This window comes from Chiloscyllium punctatum, chromosome 35 (genome assembly GCF_047496795.1).
Source record: "Chiloscyllium punctatum isolate Juve2018m chromosome 35, sChiPun1.3, whole genome shotgun sequence".
Classification (NCBI taxonomy): Eukaryota; Metazoa; Chordata; class Chondrichthyes; order Orectolobiformes; family Hemiscylliidae; genus Chiloscyllium; species Chiloscyllium punctatum.
In genome coordinates, this window is record NC_092773.1 from 46,799,278 (window position 1) to 46,823,621 (window position 24,344).

At 44.2% G+C, this 24,344-nt stretch overlaps 1 non-coding gene across 1 annotated transcript; it reads right to left on the reverse strand.

Moving 5' to 3' along the window:
* Window positions 1-574: 574 nt before the first annotated feature.
* On the reverse strand, window positions 575-656 carry trnas-uga (transfer RNA serine (anticodon UGA)). Its single transcript has one exon. It is a non-coding gene; the product is annotated as a tRNA-Ser (tRNA).
* Between the last annotated feature and the right edge of the window lie 23,688 nt (window positions 657-24,344).

The window sequence follows — 24,344 nt, forward strand, 5'->3', positions numbered from 1 at the left end:
AGTTGAGAGGAGGACTGCCACGTCCTTGTATGTAACAATCTTCTTGAAAAAAGATATCTCTGAAAAATAACTTTTCGATCGGTGACGTGTGACACAGAAATTCCTAACAAGGAAAAAGAAGACACAGGAAGATCCCAAGAAAAGAACCTACAGCTGCCTGGTTTTGAGAAAAGTAGAGCTGTTTTGTAAACTTTAATTGGGAGCTTTATCTGAATAGTATTTTTGAAAGGGAAGTAAAAATTGGTAATAGAAATACATTGTCAGTCGTGGTTTGATAATTTATTACTCTTTTAATGTAGAAATAAAGTTCTTAATTTTTACTTTGTGCAGTTTTTGGCCAATCGAATTTTTGCAGTTGACTGTACGGCATAAATCGTTTCTGTGTTTTATATTAAGCAGGAGGGTTTACCCTATGTTGTAACGAGTCTAAACAAATTTGACAATGCAAGTGTACATCTGTGTCGTTCTTTGAGTGCACTGGAGATTTGCACCATTCATGACCTGAATGAAGTGATTCTCTCCGCCGTGATCTGAATCCCAAAAAATGAAGTCCAAATGAAACACCGCCCTCTATCGTAGTTGACAGGATTCGAACCTGCGTGAGAATACCCCAATGGATTTCAAGCCCATCGCCTTAACCACTCGGCCACAACGACACAACGGCCTGCTCTGACTGTTGAATTAGTCATTTCCAGGTCTCTGTCTCTGGGGAGCTCAGCAGTTCCGAATCATTCTTTGGTTCATTTGAATTCAAAAACCACAGCTTTCAAATCGATGAAATGTCGGGACAAAGTGGGTCTGGGTGTTCCACCCCGATAGGTGGAATCGATATTCAGCTTAAAAGAAGGCGGAAATTGCAGGAAAATACTCAGCAGGTCGAGCAGGGTCTGGGCTGGGAAAGGGCGATTCAACGTTTCAGAACTTCGTCAGAGGTTATTCGAACTCCGCTTTCTCCCAGTAGTATGGCTAACACCAGCATTTACGATTTTTGTTTCAGGTTCTGAAAATCCAAATTCCTTTACATTAGCCATTAAGACAATTTTTAAAAAATCCTTTCTGGTTCCGGTTTAGATTCCTGTTTGGGGAACATTTTCCTGACCACATTAAAAACCCGGAGCTGTGCAGGAACGAAAACCAATGAAGTATGAGCCATGAGAGATCCGACCCTGGGTGGTCCCAAACCACCAACTGTTCGGTTAATGGATGAACGTGTTGACCAATTACGCAACAAAGACGGGTGGGCTGACTCGTTGCACGATCCATGAAACAGGCTTTTCACGAATTCAAACTTCAGCCTGCCCTTCCCGAAGCGATTGTTGTCCTCAATCAGTTTTATTTTTCCAAAATAAATCCTGGGGCATTCACTGTAATGACATGGCAACAGTTCTGCACCCTCTGCAAACACATCCATGTCACAGGAACCAACTTTTCTACAACAGCAGTCTGGCTCTCTTCGAGCGTTTTTCGTAACTTGATTGTTCCCGAGTTTTCTCGTGATTCTGTAACCGTGGTCTGTTAATAATGATGGGGAAGGGCGCATTGCGGATGGGCGGGTTGATGTTCTGCAGGAAATGTTGCCACCGATTAGGGTCAGTTTCCAGAGGACTGGGACTGAAGATATTTACTGAAAAACGACATTTGTGTAGAATATATCGAGCCTAATCTCAGGTGAGCTCTTAATCACTTGACACACAGATGAGAAGAATTTTCTGTCTTTCAGAGGGTAGCAAATCTGCAGAATTCATTACAATAGAGAGCTGTCAAGGCTGGGTTTGATCAAGGCTGAGATGGCGAGCCAATTAGTCACTTGGGGAATAAAGGGAAACGGGGATAAGGCGGAACTTTGCAATTGAAAATTAACCAAGTCAGACATGACCTCATTAAAAGGTAGAGACGACCTGATGGTCCGAATAACTTCCATCTGTTCCAATGTCTTGTCTGTCACTTGGAAACTGCGAAAGACCATTGTGAAGAAAGAAATAGCAGGACGTTGAGAAAAGTTGATTGGAGACAAACTGAGTCAACATCATTATTTGAAAGGAAAAACACCCTTGGCAACTTTGTCAGAGTTCTTTGGTAATATGACATGCCGAGTTGATCAATCTTGGTCGGCATTCCATAAGAGACCACATCAAAAGCCATTACACAAGGTAGGAATTCACGGTGTTGAGTAAAAACAAAGGCCAGGCTTGTCCATTGTTTACTTAATGGATGACACAAAATCTTGATTATTGGGTATTTTTTTAAGTTGCAAAGGTGTAATTACTCAAGTGCTGGAAAGCTCAGTCATAGGACTTCAATGATTTATGTCTGCATTAATGACTGGTATGAATTGGCTGAGTGAAATGTGTTCAGTTTTAGTGACGATACATAATAGATGGAAGGGCATGTTGTGATGAGGACAGCGGAATCTGGAAATGGATAGACACAGGTTCAGTGGGTGGGCAAAATCCTTGAAGGTGCAATTTCATGTCGGGCGTTTGAGGTCATGCATTTGGTAGGAAGAGTCAAAAGACTGATTGCAATTAAAATCAAAAGAAATTCCAAAAAAGTGCGTTTCGGAAGAGTCTGGGTGCCCTCGTGCATGAAACAACAAAGGTTAGTGACAGACTGATTCTTTTTCTCTCCTAAAAAGAATGTCCTTTCGTAATGCTCACAATGAAAGTGATATTATCGCAGCGAATGACTGAAACGAAGGAGCCTGCAAATTAATCGAAAACCAAGATATGTCTCGTGCTGTTCTTGGGACATAGCTGATGTATTGTTTACAGGTCTCTAAACTTTATTGAAAATGGAGTCAGGAGAGGGAGAGTGGAAGTTAAGGACACCCATGTTTAATAGGGGAAAGTGAGTAGTACAGATGCTGGCGATTAGAGTCAAGAATGTGGTGCTGGAAAATCAAAGCATGTCAGGCAGTCTCTGAGGAGCAGGAAAACCACAATTCATGCAAACGCCATACATCAGGAATTTGGTTGGAAGCCTCGAGTGTGGAGAGATACATGTGAGATGATGGAGCTGGGCTGAAGGTAGCTGAGATACCAATAGGTGCACGGGGGAGGGTGTAATTTTGATAGTTTGGAGGGGAGGGTGATCTACATGGGTGGGAAGGAAATGAGACAAATGCGACAGCTCATATGGACGGTGCTGAGCTGGAATTTGTGAAGTGGGGTAAGGTGGGGGAGGGGAAATGTGGAAACTGGTGAAATCCCAATTGATGCCATGGGGTTGGAGGTTCCAGAAGTGGATATTTGGCTTCAGAATATAGAATAATACAGCGCAGCACAGGCCCTTCGGCTTTCGATGTTGCGCTGACCTGTGAACTAATCTCAGCTCATCCCCCATACTATCCCATCATTATCCATGTGCTTATCCGAGAATTGTTTACATCTCCCTAATGTGGCTGAGCTAACTACATCGACAGGCAGGGCATTCCACGCCCATACTACTCTCTGAGCAAAGAACCTGCCTCTGACATCTAGCTTAAATCTCGAACCCCTCAATTTGTATTTATGACCACCCATACAGTCATACATCATCATCCGAAAAAAAATCTTCCACTGTCCATCCTATCGAATCCTCTTATCATCTTGGAACTCTGTGTCAAATCCATTATTAGCATTCTTCTTTCCAATGAGAACAGACCCAAGTCTCTCAGATTTTCCTCATAGGACTTTCCCTCCAGAACAGGCAATATCCTGTTAAATCTCGTCTGCAACTTTTCCAATGCTTCCACATCCTTCCTGGAATGGGGCGACCAGGCAGTACAAAATATTTCAAGTGGAGCCACGCATGTGCTTTGTATAGTTGCAGCATGGCGTTTTGGCTCAGGAACTCAATCCTCTACCAAATAAACCTAACACAACGTATGCCTTATTAACAGCACTATCTACCTGGCTTGTAACTTTCAGGAATCTCTGTACATGGACTCCAAGATCCCTATGTACATCCACATTACCAAGAATCTTACCATTAACTCAGCCTTCCTGCTGAGGTTCCCAAAGTGAATCACCTCAAATGTAGATGCATTGAACTTTATTTCCGTCCTCTAAGACCAATTCTGCAGTTTATTCGAGCTCCCTAGCAAACTGCAACATTTTTCCACACTGTCCACTGCTCCACCAACTTTAGTGTTATCTACAAGCTTGCTAACCCATCCACTTATGCCTGCGTTTTAGTCATTTATGAAAATGACAAACAACAGTGGTCTCAAAATCGATCTTTGTGCCGCACCATACGTAACCGAACTCCAGTCTGAATATTTTCCACTAGCCACCACTTGCTGCCTTCTAACAGAAAGCCAGTTTCTAATCCAAACTGCGAAATCATCGTCAATCCCATGCCTCCGCATTTCCTCCAACAGTCTAACATGTGGAATCTTATCAAAGGTTTTACAGACGTCCATGTACACCACGTCAAGTGCCATACCCTGATCCACATGTTTGGGCACCTTCTCAAAAAACTCACGAAACCATGTTGACCATCTGAAATCAAATTGTTGCTTGCTGAATGATTGTCAATCCTATCTCTCATAATCATTTACATAATTTGTTCATCCAACAGATGGAAGGCTTATTGGTATATGATTACTTGGGTCGTCTGTATTACCCTTCTTGAACAAGGGAACAACTTCTGCTTTTCTCCAATCATCGAGTGATATTCCTGTTGACAATAACGAAATAAAGATCAAAGGCAAAGGCTCTACAATCTCCTCCCTGGCTTCCCAGGAAATCCTTGAATAGGTCTCATCTGACCCAGGGGACTTACTGATTTTTACACCTTCCAGAATTGTTTACAGGTCCTCCTTGCAAAGCTCAGTCACATCTAGTCTAGTAGCCTGTATCTCAGATTCTCCTCGACAACGTTGATCTAATTCAGTATGAATACTAACGAAAGTTATTCATTTGGCCCCTTCCTATTTCCTCTGACTCCACACACAATTCCTCACTACTATATTTGATTGGTCCTAATCATACTGTCGTCATTCTTTTATTCTCCATATTCACGTAGAAATACTTAGGTTTTTCTAAGATTCTATCCACAAACAACTTCTCATATCCTCCCCTGGTTCTGCTGGACTCTCTGTTCAGGTCTTTCCTAACTAACTTGTAACTCTCAATCGCCCCAACTGAACCTTCACGTCAAACCCTAAAATAAGCCTTCTTCTTTCTCTTGACATGAGCTTCAACTTCTTTAGTAAACGACGGCTGCTTCGCTCAAAAACTTCTTCATGCCTGACAGGTACATACTCATCAAGTACGTGCAATAGTAGTTCCTTTAGTAAGTTCCACATTTCAATTGTGGTCATCCCATCCGTTTCCTTCCACATCCTGTGAATATTAAATCTTGCCAAATCGCATGATAATTGCCTCTCCGTCCGCCATAAGACTTTCCCTGCAGTATGGAACTATCCCTTTCTATTGCTTAAGTGAACGTAACCGAATTGGTTTTGCGATCACGAAATTGCTCACCTACATCCAAATGTAACGCCTGGCCTATCCATTACCTGATACCAAATCCAATATTGCCGGTGACTGTTAGTAAGAGGCATCTGGCCGTAGGTTTTGGATCTGTGTCGAGGATGAGACAGGAATTCATCAAAGTTGATAGGGACAAATAGTTTTTCAGCTCATCTTCCTCTGTTTCCTTAACTCGCAGGAGATTATTATCATTTGGCGCAGGAATTCTCCGAAGATATCTTTGGTTACTTCAAATCTTCTGAACACTGTGCAAGTGAGTAAAATAGTGCACCAGGACCAGGCTCCAATGAGAGAGAAAGACAGTATGCATTGTCGGAGAGCCAGAACTGACGGAACGGTGCTTTCCCTTTACAATACAAAAGGTTAGTGCTGAAAGAGCGGCGCTTTTGGAGGGTCAGTGCTGTGGGAGCTGACTCTGTCAGATCATCAGTGCTGAGGATGCAGATACTCTCAGATGGTTAGTGCTGAAGAACCGGTTACTGTAACAGGATCAATGCTGAGGGAGTGGGCACTGTCAGAGGGTTAGTGTAGAGGGAGCAGGTACTGTTGGAGTGTCAGTACTGAGCGAGAGGGTACTGTCACAGGGTCAGTGCTGAGTAAGTACCATCGTCGCCCGTTCAGTGTGGGGCAGTGAGTGCTGTCGGAGTGACAGTGCTGAGGGATTGTAAATGAAATATTTCATGCTAATACTTCCAGAAAAAAAACATTAAATGTCAGCTAGATATGCAAACAGTCTATCAAATCATTCAATGGCAAGTCCGAACATAAATACATTATCTAAAACCTCTCTCATGTTTGAGGACACACGCATCCTGCCTATCTTTGTCACACATACGCTGCCTGTCGGGTCACATACATCATTCCTTTTTTCGTCTCACACAGCCTCACAATGTTTTTCACCAACATTCTCCCACTCTGAGTCTCACACACCCTCCATGTCTTCGTCAAACACACCTCCATTGCATAGAACAAACTCGAAGTCTGCCAGTACTGGAGTAGACTTCAGTTTATCCATTCCCAGGGATATGATTGGGTAAAAATGATGAGAAGTGGGAGCTATCCACTTTCCACAGATCCAGCCCCAATCCCAGCTCTTTGTCTGAACAGAGGGCAGATCGCAGAGAGACATGACAGAGAGAGAGAGTGAGAGAGAGAGAATCATAGAAATTGAAAGCACAGAATCAGATGCTTCAGTCCAACTTATCCACGCTGACAATATATCATTTATAACTCTCATCTCATCTGTCAGCATTTGACACATAACTCTCTCAACTCTTCCTATTTATTTACCAATCCAGATGCATTATAAACTTTGTCCTTCCACCAACCTCTACCTCTCCGTCTGGCAACTTATTCTATACTTGCACCACTCTCTATGAATAATGCTGCGTGTGTGGGAAAGGATACTCTCAGGCGTTCAAGCTGCTGAGGCACCTGTGGGTTCACATCGGGGAGAAGCCATTCATTCAATCCTCGTGTTGGAAGTGATTCAAACAATCATCCGACCTGCTGAGACATCTTGGCAGCCGCGCAGATGATAAATGTTTTAGTAACACTGACAACATATATTAATTTTATCCAATGATGAGTAAACGTATTAGTGAGTGGAGAATATATAACGAGCCATGAACTGGCAGAGTCAGGAGGGACAGATATGAAATCCTACAATCCTTCACTAAATCAAAACGATGTAAAAATTGATTTCCGTTTCTTCCTTCACCATGAAAGCCTTTTTGCTTTAATACAGGATAATAAATTAGAGACAGGAGTATTTCCTGAACTTTAGAAAGCGGCAAAGTAATGCAGGATACTCAGTTCATTTTCGTCTGTTAACGTTAACGTTAGCAGACGTAATACGTTACATAAAAAATTCCTCAATAACAGTGACATCTAGTGGACACTGAAGATTATTGGATCGGGCATCGTGGAGGTCGGTGTCCAGTGAACGTCCTTCGGAATTGGTTAGGGGAGCTCTGCTCTTTGCGATTTTTATAAATGAGTTAGATGAGGTAGAAGAGAGGTGAGGTAGTAATTTTGCCGATGACATTAAGGTTGGTGGAATTGTCGATAGTGTATTCGGCTGTTGTGGATTGCAATGGAACATTGCGAGGTTGCAGAACTGGGCTGATATGTGGCATATAGAGTTAAACCCGAACAAGTGTGAAGTCGTTCATTTTGGAAGTGCGAATTTCAATGCAGAATACAGGGTTAAAGGATTCCTGAAAGTGTGTAGGAACAGAGGAATCTTGGGTCATATTGGCTGCGTTTAGAACAAGTATCAGGCGCTGATCAATCCCAGTAAACAAGCAAGTTAAAATCTACCAAGGAGCTTTTAGTTTTAGAAATAACGTTTTGAAATAGTTGTTCAGAGTGACAATCAAAATGAAATAATTCGTTTCTTATGTACTTCAGGAGAACCTTCGAATGTAGTATCCACCCAGGTTACAGTTAAAGTCTAGCAAGTTGAGATGATTTTAACAAGTTGATTTCATTCTTAGGAGATATTTCGATTGCTCGCCAATAAATTGTGTTTTGGGAAGTTACATTTGATAATCTCTTCACGACCAATCAGACCAGGATCACGTAGACAGATGGTGTGGCAGACATTCCTTTTAATAAATGCACCTGGAATTTCGTTTACAACCACGATGTTTAGCTTTCAGTAAAAGTGCTGATATGATGTGTTACATGTGAAATAAACAACGTGTGAAATCATTGTGAACCTGCACTGGAGTGGGTCCTAAATACATGTTACTCTTTGAGGAACAGCCGGACATGAAACGATTTAAGTGTCCCGGAGAATCGGGCTGCATTTTGACATCATCGATACAGTGACACTCTCTCCCGTAGGGAACGACCTTTAACCAGTCAGGAGAGAATTTATTCTCACAGGGAATGGGCAGCAATGCAGCGAGGGTCATTAGGAAGTGTCTGCACACTTTGATTGGAATGATTAAGAACTGTCCACAATTCGGACACAAGTGAATAAAAAGGGTGGAAAATTTCACACCAATATTTGATCTGTTGCTTGAAACTAATGCATCTGTGTATGATTATTTTATATAAACTCACAGCACTCCTCAGGAGAAGGACGGTCTAGTCGATCTGGCCGCAGCAGTTAAAGATGGGCATTCTTCAACTCAACTGATCTTAAGTTACGAAAGGTGTTCTTTTCTCTTTCCTGCACAGTGAAGTCTTGTAGGAATCAAAAGTAATGTGATGATTCTTTGTTACGTGGGAAAGTGCACCTAATTTCTGCTAATGCACAGTTGATCGGTCATCACCCTGAGAATGAAGGTACAGAATCGAGAATAAAGTAAAACATTGAAAATGTCAGAATTTAAAAAGTGTATGAAAAGCAGCATCTGCAGTCAAGAACAAGGTCAGATATCTTGCCTGAGATTTGTGGGCGCACAGAGCGTGCAATACACAAATAGAATGAAGCTGACACTCAAAACACAGCTTCATTTACGTAGGAAAAAGGAGAAGTGCAGATCCTGGAGTTGAGAGTGTGTTGCTCGAAAAGGTTAGAAGTTTTCGGAGGAGCAGGAAAATCGACATTTCAGCAAATGCCCTTCATTCGGGTTGAGGGTTTCAGCCTCGGCGTTGGAGAGATTAAATGGCAGTTGCGTGGGGCTTGGGAAAGGCACCTGAGAGTGTAAACGGTGGATGCAAGTGGGGGAATGGTGACAGGTCAGAAGGAAGAGTGGGCGGATAAATGGGAAGCAGGATGGACAGGTAAGACAAGCCATGAGCGCCGTGCTGAGATGAAAGTTTGGAATGGGGATTAGTTGGGGGAGGGGACATGGGGAAACTGGTGAAATCCACATTGATGCCATGGGGCTGGTGGTACCCGTGGCTGAAGATGAGGTGTGATTTCTGCAAAGGGGGGGGGAAGGGAGTGGCGATGGAGGAGGCCCAGGACCGGCATGTTCTCGGTGGAGTGGGAGGCAAATCGAAGTTTTTGGCAATGAGGTGGTCGGTGCAGGTGTCCTGCAGGTGTTCACTGAAGCTCTCTTCGAGTCAGCATCCTGTCTTCTAAATGTAGAGGAGACTGCATCGGGAGCAATGGATACAGTTACTGACATGTATGGAAATTGAGGTAAACCTCTGATGGATGTGGAAGGTTGCTTTGTGGCTTTGGACCCTGGTTGGTGGGATGTGTGGGCCCAGGTTTTGCAATTCCTGCCGTGGCAAAAGAAGCCGCTAGGATGGTTGGGTGGATTGGTGTAAAAGTGGTCCTGACGAAGAGAGTAGCGGGAGTAATGGACTTCCTTTCAAACGGTTAAGAGTGAGCAGACTAATATATCTCTGATGTTGGGTTCTGTTTGTAGGTGGGATACATGGCGAAGGCTGGACGTTGTATGCAGAGGTAGCTGAGGTGGAGGGTGATAACCAGAGAGGCTCTGCCCGTTTTGGGGTTGGAGGGGTGTGTTTCGAGTGTGAAGGTACAGGAAATGGATGGGATGCATGGGAGGGCTTCACAAACCACGTGGGAGGGGAAATTGCGGTCTTTGGAAATTCGGCCATCTGGTGTGATCTGTGGTAGTCATACAGTCATCGAGAGGTCCAGCAAGGAAACTAGCCCTTCGGCCCAAGCCGTCGAGGCCGACCAGATATCCCAACCCAATGTAGACCCACCTACCAGCACCCAGCCCATATCCATCCTCACCCTTCCTGTTCATATTCTCTTCCAAGTGCATTTTACGTGTTGCAATTGTACCAGCCTCCACCACTTGCTCTGGCAGGTCATTCCATCCACGTACAACACTCTGTGTGAAACAGTTGTCTCTTAGATCTCTCTTATATCCTTCACCTCTCACCCTAAAGCTATGACCTCTAATTGTGGGCTCACACACAACCAGGAAAATATTTTGGCTACTTTTCCTATCCATGTCCCTCATAACTTTATAAAACTCCATAACGTCACCCCCAGCCTCCGACGCTCGATGTAAAACATCCCCAACCTGTTCAGCCTCACCCGAAAGCTCAAATCGTCCAACGCTGGCAACGTTCTTGTAAATCTTTTCTAGACCTTTTAATGTTTCACAACTTCTTTCCGAGGAGACCAGAATTGCATGCAATATTCCGAAAGCAGCCTAAACAAGGTCCTGGACAGCAAGTAAATGGACGCAATATTGTGACCAATAAATGAAAGCATGCCAAACGCCTTCTTCACTATCCAATCTACCAGCGACTCCACTTGCAAGGAGCGATGAACCTGCACTCCATGGTCCCTTTGTTCAGCAACACTCCCTATGACCTGACCGTTAAGTGGAAAAGTCCTGCTGAGCTTTGCTTTCCCAAAATGCAGCACCACGCATGTATTGGAATTAATCTCCGCTTGCCACTTCTCAGCCCATTGGCTCATCCGATCAAGATTCTGTGGTTACCTTCTTTGCTGTCCACTACACCTCCAATTTTGGTGTCATCTGCAAACTTATTGACTATGCCTCTTATGCTCATTTCCAATTCATTTATGTAACCGACGAAAAGTAGAGGGCCCAGCACTAATCCTTTTGGCTCTCCACTGGTCACAGGCCTCCAGTCAGAATAGCAACCCTACACCACCACTCTCTGCCTTCTACCATTCAGACAATTTGTATCCAGATGGCTGGTAATGGGTAATGAGAAGTAATTGGCGGATAGGGTCACTGTTAACCCTAAGGATTTCCATACGTATGTAAGGAATAAAAAAATGACGAGAGTTAAATTCGGGTCAATCAAGGATAATAGTGGGAAAATGTGTGTGGAGTCAGAGGAGATAGGGGAAGCATTAAATAAATATTTTTCGACCATGTTCACCATAGAAAATGAAAATGTTGGCGAGGAAGATACAGATATATTTGCATCTAGTCTAGATGAGATTGAGGTTCACAAGGAAGAGGTATTAGAAATAATGCAGAGTGTGAAAATAAACAAGTCCCTGGGCTGGATGGTATCTATCCTAGGATCCTCTGGGAAGTAAGGGAAGTGATTTCCGAGCCTTTGGCATTGATCTTCAAATTATCATTGTCTACAGGAACAGTGCTTGAGGACTGGAGGATAGCAAATGTGGTTCCCTTGTTCAAAAAGGGTAGTAGAGACAACCCTGGTCATTACACACCAGTGAGTCTCACTTCAGTTGTTGGTAAAGTGTTGGAAACGGTTATAATAGATTGGATTTATAACCATCTAGAAAAGAATAGTCTGATCAGGGACAGTCAGCACGGCTTTGTGAAGGGTAGGTCGTGCTCGACGAATCTTATTGAGTTTTTTTGACAAAGTGACCAAACAGGTAGATGAGAGTAAACCGGTTGATGTGGTGTGATGAATTTCTGCAAGGCGTTCGATCGGGTTCCCCAGAGTAGGATATTACACAAAATGCAGAGGAATGGGATTGTGGAAGACATCGTAGTCTGGATCAGTAAGTAGCTTGCTGAAAGAAAACTGACGGTTGTAGTTGATGGACCATGTTCATTTTGGTGTCCAGTTACGAGCGGCGTTCCGCAAGGGTCGGTGTTGGGTTCACGGCTGTACGTCATTTTTAAAAATGACCTGATTGAGGGCTTAGAAGGGTGGGTTAGTAAGTTTGTGGATGAGGCTAAGGTCGGTGGTGTTGTGGATAGTGACGAAGGATGTCCTCGGTTGCTGAGAGACATAGATAGGATGCAGAGCTGGGCTGAGAAGTGGCAAATGGAGTTTAATGTGGACAAGTGTGAGGTGATACACTTTGGGCGGAATATTCGGAATGCAAAGTACTGGGCTAATGGTAGGATTCTTGGGTGTGCAGCTGAGCAGAGAGATCTCGTTGTCCATGTACACAGATCCATGCAAGTTTCGACCCAGATTGACAGGGTTGTTAAGAAGGCATACAGTGCTTTAGCCTTTATTCATACAGGGATTGAGTACCGCAATCAGGAGGTTATGCTGCATCTGTACAAAGCTCTGGTCCGGCCTACACTTGGAGTATTGTGTACAGTTTTGGTCACAGCAATATAAGAAGGATGTGGAAGCTTTGGAAAGGGTGCAAAGGAGATTTACTAGGATGTTGCCTGGTATGGAAGGAATGTCTTACGAGGAAAGGGTGCGGGCCTTGAGGCTGTTCTCGTTAGAAAGAAGAAGGTTGAGAGGTGACTTAATAGAGACATCAGAGCGTTAAAAAGGGTGGACAGGGAGAGCCTTCTTCCAAGTATGGGAACGTCAAACACGTGGGGACGCAACTTTAAAGTGAGGGAAGAGAGGTTTAAGACAGATGTCGGAGGTAGGTTCTTTATTCAGAGAGTAGTAAGGGTATGGAAAGCTTTGCCTGCAACGGCAGTAGATTCGCCAAGTTTAAATTCACTTAAGTCGTCATTGGACAGGCATATGGACGTACATGGAACAGTGTAACGGGGATGGGCTTCAGATTAGTATGACACGACGGCGCAACATCGAGGGACGAAGGGCCTGTACTGCGCTGTAATGTTCTATGCTCTATGTTCTATAACGGTACCACATGAGAGAGAGAGAGTTGAACACTGGCAGTTACATTAAAAAAGGACTCCGGCAAGAGCAAACAAAAGGAGAGTCCACACAGTACTTGAAATGGCCAACCAAAAATACAATACATGCTAAATAATTACGGCCCAGAGTCTGTAAAGCCGTTAGAATTGTGGATAAAGGAGTGTGGTTTATTTGAGGGAGGAAGTATTAATAGAAGTCAGATAAAATTATCCGGGTCGATGTTGGAGAGAGAAAGAAGGAGAAAATGAAGGGAAAAATAGAATCTGCCACTTGGAGTGCTTAGACTATGTGTAAGGCTAAGGCTGACATCAGATAAAGGAAATGTCAACTAAGCGATAGACCAAATACACGAACAAAAACGAGCACACATGCAGACGCACGCGCAAAACACACTAACGACGCTGTACAGTGTCTTAAGTATGTTTCTGATTCCGTCCTTGATGACTGCGCTCTGAGACCAATACCCCCCCCCCCTCCGACGAGATACACCTGGCGAACTTTCCAGGTCAACGGCCGCCACCTCAGGGACTGCGGAATCAACCATCGCACGCCGCACCCACAACCAATTGAAGCAAGAAGCCCAAAAGGAGGAGGTGATCGCGAACAGGGCCTGTTCGCAAACACCTCCGACAGATCATGATTCAGACAGTGAGGGTACTGGCGTATAACCATCCAACCAGGTAGTTCTGTTTCAGCCCCAATGGTCGAAGTTAAGGTCAAGAAGGGTATGCAGTGTTGGTCCACCGGCCATGGACCATGAAGGATCTGGAAGTGCCTATGGGCATTTGGCTGACTCATGCGAGATTGGAAGTAATCAGTTTGCCAAAGAAGTGACAAAGTTCTGCCCTGAGTTCCATCCCACGTCGCATGAGATGAGACGTCTCCTGGGATGAAAACTAGGCGCCAATGTCACGAAACCCAGCTGCAAATGTCAATGTCAGAGTAGCCAACTCGCAAGCGGAGCAGAACGGAGACTTCAATGCTTTCGTTGCAGCACTGGCAACCGCCTGTTGGGAGGCATTTCCAGTACGAATGAACATGACCAAAATAGCAATTTGTCAACAACGGAAAGGTGAGACAGTGTCCCAGTAACTTACGCACCTCACTGAAATCCATAATGCCCATAGTGGACTGAGATCACCCGACGACGTAATGGCGGCAGAAATCATGCCATATGAGGCCAACTTGAGGAAGAGTTTCATCAATGGAATGAAGGACAAAAGAACGAAAAAAGGTAAAAGACACATGTACTACCTGGGACACGGGAACGCTGAATTCGATAGAACAACGTGCGATACACGCTGAAAAATTGCTTATCCAAGACAGGGATAAGTGGAAACTAAAGATGGAATTGCAACCACATAAATCTAAGCTTACTATGATGCAAATTTACACCCAGCCGTTGGAGGGAGGTACTGCAGGAAGAGAGAGAGGCAGTGGTGGAGGTCGGTGAAGATGAAGTGGAAGAGGTCGTGGAAGAGGCGCGGGCAGAGATAGATCTGCCGGGTCCTTTGTTTGCAGAGCAATGCATCACTGGGCGTGACAATACCCACACAGAATGCTTCAATCGGTCCTGGAGGCTGGACAGCAGGGTGACTGACAGGGAAATGCTTAGGTGAAGGTGGGCAGCCAACCAGGTACAGGTAAGCCCCTTTCCCTTCTGGTTGGCAATGAGGACTCGCTTACACTAAACTCTTCTACTAATCTGACGGGCACTGAGACATGTCCAACCTCTGTGTTGAGCGCTGAGATTTCGAAATGTGGACAGTCTGTTCATAATCACAATAATGCGTCTAAGTCGATGTGTACCTCTATGTTATATGTGGAATGTACATCAGTTACCTTTTTGGCAGATACAGGGGCAACTTACTCAGTCCTTAAATTAAGCAAGTTTATACAATATACGTAAATAAAGATGAGTGAAAAATTCGTGAACAGAATGGGTGCATCAGGAGTCGAGGTGCAGGAGAGATTTTCCGCACCCCTACTGTGCAAAACTCGTAATGGGGAAACATTCCAATTCTCCTTCTTGTTTTCGGAATTTTGTCCTTTGAACATGATGGGTTAGGATCTCAGAGGGAGAATGGGGTTGGACTTTCGTTGTACTCCGACGAGCTTCCAGGTAATACAACGAGAACATTTACCAGTAAAGGCTGGAAATGATATATATATATATGTGTGTGTGTGTTTGTGTGTGTATACATGACTTGCGAATAAGCCAAAGAGGTGATACATTCAGTGAGCGATTCACTCACACTGGAAGCAAGCAACCATGTTAATCCTATTAACGACGATTTTTTTGCTGGACATACGATATGTTGCACAACACACATACAACGTGACGGCCAAGACGAACTATATGAGAAGGATTGGTTCAGGAGAATGGTTAAACCCGATTAGTTGTTGTGCGATTCTTATTGAATTGATCACATTTGCAGCCAGTGTGAACTTATCTAAGGTATCTGTAACAGCAAGCAGAGCCTATATTTTTAATGTGGAAGTTTCCCCTCCTCATATGTCACTGGGGAAGGTGTCTGGTGGCAGGTGGCAGGATTTGGGACCATGGGTACTAAAGGCACAAAGAACGAAAGGTTGGGTCTTCAGGGACGATGTGGATATCTTGTTCAATGCAGATGTGCGGATATATAAGATGAAACAAACTTGGCTAACTCAGGCAGATAGGACAGTCCTGGTCACGCCCACTAACCCTGTAAAGCCTAGGGGGATAGCCTGGTGTTACGCTAAGATAGAAGTCTCAGACCCAAGATTATAAATGGTGCCGAGTGAGCGGAATACCAACTAAAACCCAAAGCCATAGATGGAATTATTCCATTATTTGAATCCCTCCTAAAGGCTAGAGTGATAAATCCCTCTGAAAACTCACCGGTGAGATCCCCCATTTTTCCGGTCAAAAAGGCATACATTCCCAGTGAACCGGAGAATGGAGGCTTGTTCAAGACCCGCAGGCAGTCAATAGCTCTATTATCCCGCACGCCCGAAATGTTCCCAAACCCTATACTATATTGTCTCAAATTCCACCGTACCATAAATGGTTCTCTGTTGTGGGTTTAGCAAATAACTTCATTAGTGTACCTGTGCACCCAGATAGTCAATTCTGGTTCGCTATTTCATTAAAAGCGAAGTCATATACCTTTACACAACTTTGTCAAGGTTACTCTGAGACCCCACCTTATATAATGAGGCTCTACGCAGGAGTCTGGAGACTCTTGCTGTAACTTCGAAGTCAGTGCTTTTGCAGTATGTAGATGATTGCTTGATAGCGGCACCATCAAAGTAACAATGTGAGAAGGATACCCTTGCGTTGATCTGCCATATAGCAAGGGAACTACAGAAAACCAGTCTCGCAAAGCTACAATCTGTGCAACAACAGGTGAAGTTCTTAGGTCAATTAATATTTGAACAAGGCAAGGCCATTGGTCAAGACAGAGTTCAAGCAATCCAGAAAATTCCAAAGCCTCACACTTAGAAACAGTTACTAACCATTTCTGGGCATGTGCTCCTACTGTAGAACGTTGATCCCACATTACGCAAACCTTGAGGTGCCCCGAAGTGACATAGCCCATGGCTAAGGATTGCAGAACCACAGTCCGTTGCTGTATACCCCAGAGGCCGAGAGTGCCTTTGTCGAATTAAAAAGGGCTCTCAATATTTCACCTATGCTGAGAATTCCGAATTCAAACAAACCTTTTGTACAAACGATGGATAGGAAGTGTGGCTGCGTGACATCTGTGCTGTTGCAGAATCATGGGGGAAGGTTGAGGTGGGTCGCTGTTTTGCAGTTAAACTCGACCCCGTTGCGGCAGGATTGCCAAAATGCCTGCGCGCCGTGGATGCAGCTGACAAAGCAGTTGTAGCGTCCAGGGATATAGCTGGCTACGATGAATTAACCCTTCTGGTCCCATATGCATTATCCTTGCTGCTTTCTGAACAAAGGACCGGACACATGGCAGCAGCATGTTAGCTCAGATATACTCCTGTCCTCTTGGAGATGCCTAACATTACAATAAAGCGATTTAACGTCCTTCACCCTGCAATGCCGTCCCGCCACAGAAGGAGACGTGGACCCACATGATTGTGTCACTGTAACTAATGAAATTTGCAGCCCCAGATTAGATGTGTAGAATTTACCACTTCAGAATCCAGATATGGAGTTTTTGCGGACGAGTCAGCATTCAGGAGCAAGGAGACGGATCAGGAAAGTGTTGGGAATGACCGACGATATAGTCAAAGCGGGATTACTCCCTTCTCATCTGTCAGTGTAAGCAGTGGAGCTGATTGCCTTGACTGAAGCCTAAAAGTTGGCTGAGGGAAAGACAGTGAATATTTACACTGATAGCAGATATACATTCGGGATGTCCATGATTTTAGAACGCTGTGAAAACACAAGGGCTACTTGACCTCCACGAGAAAGCCCATCACACACTGTGATCTGATTTCTGACCTCCTGGAGGCAGTCCTGTTGCCGAAATCAATCACTGGGTGAAGCCCACATAATAAAAAATAATGATTTTATTTCTCAAGACAATGCAAGGGCAGACTCAGCAGTGAAAACAGTAACCCTGCAACCAATAAGTGAGCAGATTGCCATGTGTATGAAAAAATAAATTGTACCCCAACCGCAGACGTACAGGAGTTACAGTCACTGGCCACGCAGGAAGAAAAGTGTGAGTGGACGAAAGCAAGATGCAGTGTCATGGAAGGCTTATGGTGTAGCCCCAATGGTAAACCCTGTCTTTCACCATCATTATTTCCATTCTATGCCACGGTGAGGACAATGTGTCAAAAGGGGGGATGTATGACAGTATTTCGGCACACTGATACAGTAAGGGATTTACTCATTATTACGAGAAATCTTGTGAATATAGTGTCATTAATAATGCGGGGAGGGGAATACAGATGAGCCAGGCAGCACACACCCATCCCCAAAAACCTTTTCAACATTTTAAGATGAATTTCATTGAACTCACGCCCAGCGAAGGAAATATTTATTGTCTGGTAATAGTTGATAGGTTTTCAAAAGAGTGGAAGCATTCGACACATCTAAACCGGATGCCATTGCTTACAATTTTGTAAACATTGCTTACTGTTTCTTAACATGAAGAAGTACTGATTCTTTAGTTGGAGTGAGGACACAATTTGGTAATCAGTTCGATCTATCCTTGCTCATGTTTAAACTGAATCCATGACAGCTCATGCGTTCCAGCATCAATATTGAAAATTCCCCAAACACTTCCCTCCCGACAGCATATCACTGTGTCGCCAACTCTGCTGTTCAGACAGGAAAGGTCTAGGTTTGTTGACCTTGCTGTCTGTGAATATATTTTCTGTCAGGTATGATGGCGTGATTGTGACATTTCTGTTGTTGCTTGAGTTATTCATGAGGCAGCTCTTTCAATTGTGTTTGTGCAGAAGACTTCGTCGTGTCTACAGGACACGTCCAGCCATTCTTTCACAATGCCAAGATCGATGTCCCGTGATCTGTCTGGCTTCATTGTTTTGAGAATTTGTAACGATTGAAATAACTGAATGACTTGCTGGGCCTTTTAGTATGGCCATTGAGTGTTAACCAAATACTTACAACAATTACCCAGATGCGTGTTTCCCGACAGTTCACAATGATTTGGTGGTCTTCCGATTTTTAAAAATAAAATTCAGACTCAATCATCAATGTTGGTGCAGTATCGAACCTGCGGCCCCGTAACGTTGCCTTTATCCCCATATATAAAAAAACCTAGCGATACTACAACACGGCCATCGCCTCCTCTTTGCTTGAGCAATGCCCTTTCAGGACGCAAATCAGCCCAGCTTTCCAGGTCTGACCAAAAATTGACTCCAGAAACACAGATATATGATAGACTCTTCAATGGTCTCTGAAATGGACAAGTAAGACAGTCAATTGCATCAAACCACACCAAATTTTTAAACAGTTAAACCAGATTAACTCTCTACAAGCCTAAGTATTAGAAAAAAGAACATGAGACGTAGTTCTATCGAACTGCAGAGACCTCTTTTCCAAAATCCGAGAATTTATAACAACATTTACACAGCTTTCCCACAGGTTACAAAAAAAGTGTCAGAGTTGGTTCATCAATCTATCGATGCTTCCCCCTTTCCCACCCCCGCATTCTTTTTTCATGATCGAATATCGCTTCAATGCACCTTTTTTCCATATAATGTACACATATCTTCATGCGACTAACAATCAAGGAAATACAGAATAGGAACAACAGATAAACCTTTGGTCCATTGTTTTGTTCTCACTATCAATATAATGATGGCTGATCCTATTAACTCTGCACCATACTCCTGCTCTCCGACAATGCAAAAATTCTTGATGTTATTCTACATTTTCGTCTCCACATCCTGAAGTGGCACATGGTTGCCCAGGATCACCAGTCTCCGAGCGGAAACAAAAGTAATATCTCAATGCACATTAGCCTCCCTGTCGTTAATACTGTGGCCCGTTGTTTTAGATGTACCAGTCTGATCATGCCTGCTTCCAATCTGCCACTCTGCCAGAGTCTTATGTATTTCAATGAGATGTCCATTTATTTTCATGTCCATTTAAACTCCATGTGATACAGGCCCAGCTGAACTAAGCACTGCCCTCACAACAAGCATATCAGCCGAGATAACAGTCTTATCATCGTTCACTGCACTCCTTCACTGTCAGGTTTATCCTTTATGAGATAAAGAGACCAAACCTGCACTAAATACTGCTCAATGTTCACGATGAGGTCTCCACAAGGCCCGTACAGTTGCAGTAAGGCAACATTACAACACATCGTGTATGTTCCCAACTGTCATTCTTCTCCGGTATTATTGTTTTCACTGACTCACGTATGAGTGAATGTGAGCTGGGTGGGGTGATTTTGATAGATAACGTTGTGGTTGACACAGATACTGTGCGGGGTTGGCAGTGAGAAGGAAGATTTTCTGTTACATGAAAATATTGGTAGAATGGACAGATGAGCAGATGAATGGCAGATGGAATTTAACTCTAATAAATATGAGGTATTGCATTTTGGAAGAAGGAACCATACAATCGAGGACTTAATGAATGGCAGCACACTCGAAAGCTAAGAGAGTGCTTCTCCAAAGACCCCTGAATGCGACTGGACAGGATACTACTGTAGGAGAAAGTGAGGACTGCAGATGCTGGAGATCAGAGCTCAAAAATGTGCTGCTGGAAAAGCGCAGCAGGTCAGGCAGCATCCAAGGAGCAGAAGATTCGACGATTCGGGTATAAGCCCTTCTTCATTAATGAGGAATGTGTGCCAAGTAGGCTAAGATAAAAAGTCGGTAGGAGGAACTTTGGGAATGCGATAGGTGGAACAAGGTTAGGGTGCTGGTGATAGGCCAGAGAGGGGGTGGGGCGGAGAGGTCGGGAAGAAGATTGCAGGTCAAGATGGCGATGCTGAGTCCGAGGGTTGGGACTGAGATTAGGTTTGGGGGAGGGGAAATGAGGAAGCTGGAGAAATCTGCATTCATCCCTTGTGGTTGGAGGGTTCCTCGGCGGAAGATGAGGCATTCTTCCTCCAGGCGTCGTGTGCCATGGTCTGGTGATGGGATATGCCAAGAATCTGCATGTCCTTGGCGAAGTGGGAGAGGGAGGTAAAGTATTCCGCCATGGGACAGTTGTGTTGCTTGGTGTGGGTGCCCCAGAGATGTTCTCAGAAACATTCCACATGTGTGCGGCCTGTCATCCCAATGTAGAGGAGGCCACATTGGGTGCAGCAGATGCAGTAAATGATGTGTGTGGAGGATGATGCGCCCCAAGGGATCCTTCCAATCCGTCCAGATACATTGTATCATCCTTCGTCATTTCTGCCACCTCCAAACAGACCCCACCACCAAGGAAATATTTCCCTCCCCTCCATTATCAGCATTCCGGAAAGGCCACTCCTTCCACAACTCCCTCGTCAGGTCCACACCCCACACCAACCCAACCTCCACTCCCGGAACCTTCCCCTGCAACCGCAAGAAATGTAAACCTTGCTCCCATACCTCCCCCCTCACTTCCCTCCAAGGCACCAAATGATCCTTCCATATCCATCACAAATTCACCTGCACCTCCACACACATCATTTACTGCATCCGCTGCACCCGACGTGGCCTCCTCTTCATAGTGGAGACAGGCCGCCTACTTGCAGAATGTTTCAGAGAACACCTCTGGGACAACCAACCGAACTGCCCCATGGCGGAAGACTTTAACTCCCCCTCCCACTCCGCCAAGGACATGCAGATCCTTGGCCTCCTAAATCGCCAGACCAGGGCAACACGACGCGTGGAGAAAGAGCACCTCATCTTCTGCCCAGGAACCGTCCAAGCACAAGGGATGAATGCAGATTTCTCCAGCTTCCTCACTTCCCCTCACTCCACCTCATCTTAATCCCAACCCTCGGACTCAGCACCGTCTTCTTGACCTGCAATCTTCTTCCTGACGACTACGCCCCCCCTGCGGACTATCACCCTCACCTTAACCTCATTCCATCTATCGCATTCCCAACGCCCCTCAACCAAGTCCTTCCTCCCTACGTTTTATCTTAACCTGATTGGCACATCTCCCTCATTCCTAAAGAAGGGCTTATGCCCGAAACGTCGATTCTCCACCGTTGGATGCTGCCTGACCTGCTGCGCATTTCCAGTGTACTACTGTACAGACCATAGACATGGACATACGTTTATGAGTCGAGCCAAAGATTGTATGAACTGTATAGTTCTTTGATTAAGCCAATATGGACGCCACATTACAAGAGGGAGCGAATCACGCCGAAGAATGTGCAATGGAGCTTCATCATGATGTTCTTTGAAAGAAGCATATTAGTAATTAAGAGACATAGGATTGCTCGGAATCGTTTGCTTGGGACATGAGAAGGCTGATGGGGCATATTTTTTGTAAATAACATCACTAGAATCATGGACAGGGTGGGTAGAACGCAACACATTTACTCAACATACATTCATGCGTCTTATATTCGCCATCAGTTTCCATACAACTGCTCTGATACTATCGTCTGTATTTTCAGAGTATGTGTGCACCATCCTTCCTGTAAAATGGAACCACATGAGCTTGTCTCCAGTTCTGTAGCACCTCCCATATAACCATATTCTATGAAAAGAAAATTGGGGTCAGGGACTTTCCGCCTTTGACTCCCCATCACAACTGAGATATAACTCAAGTGCGCTTGGAGATTGTCCAATTTTATGTTCACCCGAGCAATCGATTCGTGCCCGCATCTTCTATCATTCTGCTCAAGCTGTTAACAGACCATCTTCTGGTATTCTATATCGGCATCCTCATTTATAGAAGCAAAGAAACCCAATAGTGTGGAAACGGGCCATTCTGCCCAACAATTCCACATCAACCCCACACGGCATCACTATTGTGCTTCATTTCCATTGACTCCTTGAACTATTGAACTATTGAGCTATTGTACAACTCCTTGAATACAATGGACAATTTATGATGGTCATTTCACCGAACCAGCATGTGCAGGGAAACCAGAGCTTCCAGAGGGAATCACTCAGAGAGAATGTGCAAACTCCACACACACAGTCGCCTAAGGCTGAAATCAGTTCCCAGTCACTGGTGCTGTGAGACAGTTGTGCTAACTTCTGAGCCGTGTGCTGCCCAAAAGATTGAAGTAAGCAATGCATTGATCTGGAAAGAATCTGGGCGTCGCACATGGCAGGCGAGAATTCTACCACTGAAAATTTAATGCAACGACGAAAGGAAATGTGAAGGATTCATGTAACAATCGATAAATGTTCTTCATCTTCACAGGATAACTGTCACTTCACTATCTTGCCCTGACTGTTCCCTGGTTATGAAGTTCAGCTCGACGAACATGTAGAAAATTTTGGGATTATCCCTTAACCTGACTGCTGCGTTGTCTGCGCCCCTCGGTGGTCTGTCACCTCCGTGTGTATTTTCTCGATTTCATTGCTATACTTTGAAATAAGTTTGTAACATTAATAAATGGGCGCTTTAAGTCATACTTTGAAACACTACATATCACAGATCAAGTTTCTTCATCAGAAAACGTTGCCTTCGTGAGAGATTAATCTGGAAAATTCCCATCACGCTCTTTCTTTGTTCGTTATAATTTTTCCTCAGGTTAGGACATCTCAACTGTCTGCAATATTCCAGGTACAGTCTCACCAAAACTCCTTGCACTCCACCTTCCAATTCCGTTCAAATGTAGGGAAAACTTACTTTTACTTTTCTATTTATGTATGACCTTCTGAATAACCTTTGTTTAATTTTATTCACGACTTCACTATGTGAGTTTCTCAAAATTCCATCTGAGTATTCAACTGTACCACATTTACTGCTTCTCAATTATTGAAAAACAATGCCTCATCTTCCGCCGGGGCACTCTACAGCCCGTAGGACACAACATTGAGTTGTCCAATTTCAAAGAATCTCCCTCCCCTTTCCCCAAATATCTTGTCAGCCCCTCCCAAAGCCTTCCCGTGCTCCCTGCCATCAAACGGATGCATTCCTCCCCATGACCAACAAGGTGGCAACCTTCACCTGTCTGCGCTTCCCCACTATGCTCCAACTCTCCCTGCATCTGGTACTCCGAACTAAACCCACCTCCACATCTGTGATTGTATTACTCATGAACCATCGTTTTCCTCACCTCCTCAAGCAGCCTGGCCTGCTGTGTTGTTCCAGCCTCCTGCCTTTCCAGTCTCATTTAAATCTGGCTACAAGAAATACCTTCAAAAGTTACAATAGAAATGGTAGTTCTGATTTCCATCCCATAATTCAATTATTATGTCCCTCAATTTTGCTGTTAATTCCCAAAGGTCAAACATTACGTTCTTAAGACAAGATTCCAAAAGACTCCCCAAAGATGATGACAAGTTTAACTGATTTTGTACTTTGCCACACGTTCTCGTCTTCCTTCATTTCAAGTTCGGGTTGCGTTAGCAACATTCCTGTTATGAAAATGACTTCCTGCCTTGAAAAGTGAATTGGAAAATAGCATATTGATCACAAAAGTTATCAAATCTTAATTGCTGCTTTTTCCGAAATTCAGGGAATAAAGTTCAAGATAAGCTGCGAAAAAATCCTGGGGACTTTGGGTTAGTGAGCCTAACATCTGTCGGACACAGGTTACTTACTTAAGATTCTTAAGGATAGGATGTAGATACAGTTCGAAAGACAGGGTTTGTTTCGGAGTAGTAAGCATGGTGTTGTGCATGTAAAATCATGTCTCACAACTTTGTTAGAATTCTTTCATGAAATGACCAGGAAGCTTGATGAGGGTAGGCACTGGATACATGAATACTGGATTAGTGGGGCTGGAAGAGCACAGCAGTTCAGGCAGCATCCAACGAGCAGTGAAA